Source organism: Nyctereutes procyonoides, unplaced genomic scaffold, assembly GCF_905146905.1.
Source record: "Nyctereutes procyonoides isolate TBG_1078 unplaced genomic scaffold, NYPRO_anot_genome, whole genome shotgun sequence".
In the NCBI taxonomy this organism is placed as follows: domain Eukaryota; kingdom Metazoa; phylum Chordata; class Mammalia; order Carnivora; family Canidae; genus Nyctereutes; species Nyctereutes procyonoides.
In genome coordinates, this window is record NW_026575125.1 from 68029014 (window position 1) to 68033521 (window position 4508).

Here is a 4508-nt window from a genome sequence, read left to right on the forward strand (position 1 = left end):
TATAAGAACGATAAAGACAATGTTTTAGAGCAGGGCAAATTATAAATGGTGGCTAGATCAGGGAAGAATTCAGGAAGATGTAGCAGTAGAGCTATGGAATTTAATAGAAAGCATCTCACCAGTAGACATAAGAACAGAAATAGTCTAGTTAGAGTTAACAGCATGCAGAGTGGTATGGAAGCAGGAAAAACACATGACAGGTTTGGAGAAAGGTAAGTGATTCAGTCTGATGGATCATAAAGCTTGCTGCATTCGTCTCTGAGGACTTGAAGCTGGCTCCAGCACTGTGCTGATTCTAACTCAGCCTGCTTCCTTAGCATCTGCTCCTTTAGTAAGGAACTTTTCATGCGCTCATGTTCACTAGTGTCCAGAGCTCCCAGGGTTCGGACGTAAAGAACAACAATGTCACTGTGTTTGGCTTTCTTGTTGCACTGAGGACATTTTTGTGCCTGTCCCTTTAGCCACTTAGAAATGCACTTATACCCAAAGAGGTACCCACAGTATAATGTTGAAATGTGATGATCCCTAGCATTGGTCATGTGCTCCAAAAATATTGTGCTAGTGTCCCCTTCTTCATCATCCATAGGAACAGAAGGTAGAAGGGGGTTCATCTTCTAGGGAGACTGGGGAAGGTCTCTCCTCCACTGATACATGTAACTTCTTGCTGTGCTGAGGTACCTCCTACTTGCTTTTCTAAAACAGCAGCTCTAGTTTCCTCTGCCTGGGCAACAACTTCTTCAAACTCTGTGGAGCTATCATTCTCAGAACTAGAACTACTCGAGACCCGCAAGTCTTCAGAGACAGGATTTCTGGTCTCTGAATCACAGGAGGTGGTTGGCAAATGAGGCTTGGTCTGGCTCACTTGAAAGTAGGCATCTATTGGTGGTGCTCTGGACCTGGCACTGTCTGTCCTCTGCTACCCTGCAGTTCTTGACCTGCGTGAAGCAGATCCCCTCATCCTACTCGATCTCATTGGTCCCACGTTGCAGTCTGATGGAGGTCTCAGGAATTCCAGCATGCCATGAAGTCTCTGAAGCCCACTGATGAAACTGTTCATTGAATCCAATGAAGACACTCGGTCAGGGTAGTTAACACAAGATCTCTGCCTATGCTCCTCCGAAGCTCCTGGATTAATGTTCTCCACATGATCTTCTCCCCACAGCTCCCCTTCCTCTGTCAGGCCAAAAGACACATGTGGAGCAGGCTGGAGCAGGTGCAGTCCCACCTGGCTGCTGACCACTTCAGCAGGAACAGGCTGTTTTGCAACATGATGCTCTAATTGCATATGAAGATTATATTCCATTGCTTCACGAGCCATCACTAGCATTGGGAGGACACTGTGGGGCTTGGAAAATTGCTGCACTGGCAGCGGTTTCTTTGAAAGAACTACTATATCCCTCATTTTAAAATATATTCCAATATTATCTCTGATTTTTAAAAAAAACCTTTAAAAATAAAAAAAATCTTAATAAACTAAAAATGGAAAATAATTCAATAATATTATAAATGCCAATACCATATTTAACAGCAAAACATTAGAACATTATTTTCTAAATGCACTCATATTAGCATACCCATTCTATAGTATGTTAATAGGTTTATGATAATAAAAGGTTTCATAGTTAAATAAGTTTGAGAAATGCTGGGTTAAAGTTTCTCTTTTAATGCAGGACTTCTCAGAACTTTTAATATGTTATTATTCACTGGGACTCTCTAAGAGAAATAAGTAATATGGTCGTACCACAAATCTATTTGAGCATAGAAAATTTTTCTAGAACATCTTCAGCAAGCAGAGCCCTGAGGACTATGCCTTGGCAAACACTGACACAATTTCCAGCAGATACAAGTCAGTTTTACTAACTTTCTGTCAGCAGTTACTCTTGTCTAACTCACCACAGACAGGAGTCATGTTAGTAATATGGTTAGATGTCATTCTGCATTAGATTCAGCTGGAAATGTCTGTCAAAATTCAGATTCATAGGCTCTACTTTCATTTAGCAGATATAGCTTGAGTTTCAGGAATCTACATTTTACCAAGCATCAAGTGAGTTTTCTGATGTTGGTATCTATAGCTTATACTGTGAGAGGAACCATATTACAAAATTTAGATCAATTATTAAAGAAGAAAAGACAAATTAATTAACTACATAATTTTGAAGCTACAGGTTTAATGACACTGTGTTTTGTGTTGGTCTTAACCCATCAATAATTAATGTTGTGGTTGGACTGGCCTTTGTGTTTCTTATTATGATTGCAAGATGTCCTTAGCAACAACCATCAAGAAACTTAGAAAAAATAAAAGTTTATTACTTGCAAGACTGGAAAATTACACAGCATATCTGGGGCCACAGAACAAGGTCACAATTAGGGGAAGAGCACATTGGGTTGGAGGTTTTGCTTTTACTGAGTTTGAGATTGGGGGCCAAAGGTTTTGCAGGCTCAACTCTTTATGGGCAGATTTAAAACATAAGATTGGAAATTTAAAACACAGAAAGAGAAAAAGCAAGTGGTTCACATGGTGTTATTAAAATCAATGAAGATATAAAACAAAGCAAATTAAGTTTGGGGGTAATGTGAGGAGGTGGCCTATTTATCTAGTCATGTGGCTGGCAATGCACTTGCATTACAAAATAAAAACAAAACAAAACAAAACACAAAAGCAAAAACAACTGTTATCTTAACACTGCACCCTGATATCACATGTTGAAACTGAGACATTATGAAAGTTTATTGACAAAAGGGCATTTAGGTATGGATAAACACTCTACATTCACTTGACTTATATATTAGTCATCTTTGATACTCATGTGCCAAGGATGGATTTGCTAATTCACTATCACCTTAGAATAGTTTTGTAATCTGCACTTTAGATTATGTGACATATGACTGAAAGCAATAAAGTTACCCTTTCTCCATTGAATTTCAACTTGGCGCTTTCAGCAATGATTATAGTTCTCTACACATAGCATAGTATTTTGTGCTTCATGCCTTTCCCCATGCTATTCCCCTAGTCTAAAATGTCCTTTACCCTGTTTCATCCTCTGGCTAATTTGTTGTATGATTATGTGTGGGTGGTTTGGAATGGGCCTAACTTATTTATGTAGCTAAATGGACTATGATTGAGGCTGATAAAGTATGTATGGGTGTGTAGTTGATGGGACAGGAATAGTATTTTTTAGTCTGAAACAGGTTACTAAAGAGCCTAAAATTCCAAGACAGGTTCTGAAGGACTCAGGTGATCCAAGAAGCTACAGATATACAGCAATTAGGAAAGGGATTAGTATGAGGAAGAGTAGCCGTTGGTTATACTCAGTTTCCAAGATACTCTTTTTCACCTCTATGAATTTTCCTTATCGTTGAATATGATTTGCTTGTTTATTGATAAGAATTGCATTCCTTTTTGATTAATTTTTCACACCTACGTGGTTCTGTCTCAGGAGTAGCACTTTACTGTGCATGAATAATGGTTACTGGTTACTGACTAAATGGGATAGTTCTTTCTACCAAGTAGACACACATCTTCAGATTTCAACCAAAGCACTTATTTTTAAACATTCTGAAAATAAAAACAAATAGATTTTTCTCAGTCATTTCAATTATCACTACTTCTTTTCAATCTTCAGCTAAAGAAAGCAACATATCTTGCCATCTCCCTTATTCACATTTGGTGCTACAATTTTTGTCAAGATGCCAAATATCTGCAAGGATAGGCATATATTGATACATGGATTGTGGTCATAGTGTTTGATAATGGAAAAGAATTCTATTTAAGTTTTTATTGAGATGTTAGATTTTATTCCCTTCTAGTATGAGACCTCTTCCACAGCAAAGAACAGAAAAGAAAGAAAAAAAGAAAGAAAAGATATTGCATTTAGTTATGATTCATAGATGTCAGGATTTAAGTGTTTTAGGGTTTTGGGGGAGTGGAAGATGTAGTAGAAACAGGAAGCCAGGCTGCCATAAACACGCACATAGCAAATAATTGACTATAGACAAGAGGGAACCTACAGAGAACATCAGAAAATACTATTGTATATGAAATGTATTAACATCAGTATCTTAAACAAAAACAAAAACAAAAAAAACATTAATATTGTGAACAGCTGGATGGCTGGATGTTTGATAATGAAGCAAGTCATTTTAATTTGATCTAAGCTTCAGCTTGTAATTGAATTTATAAGAACATGGAAAAATTAACAAGAAGCTTCTGGCAATTCAAAAACAATATTTTGGCTCAGAGTCTAAGCTTCTCTCTAAATTTGGGAAATTTAAATCTGGATAAAGATGGAACAAAGAAAAACCATGCTGCAACACTAAGGATAGCAGATCTATGCCTCTGATTTTAAATAGATGTAAATTGTCATTGTCAGAAAAGTTACTATTCCTTTGGACATAATCATATCTTACGGTGACTAACAAGTCAGCTCTAATTATATATAGTTGGTTGAATCAGCTACATGATTTTTTTCCTTTGTGAAAAGCCGAGATTATCATGTCAAATCACTTTT

General features: G+C 37.2%; 1 pseudogene; it reads right to left on the bottom strand.

Moving 5' to 3' along the window:
* Positions 1-221: 221 nt before the first annotated feature.
* LOC129517979 (E3 ubiquitin-protein ligase RFWD3-like) lies at positions 222-1318 on the bottom strand (annotated as a pseudogene).
* Between the last annotated feature and the right edge of the window lie 3190 nt (positions 1319-4508).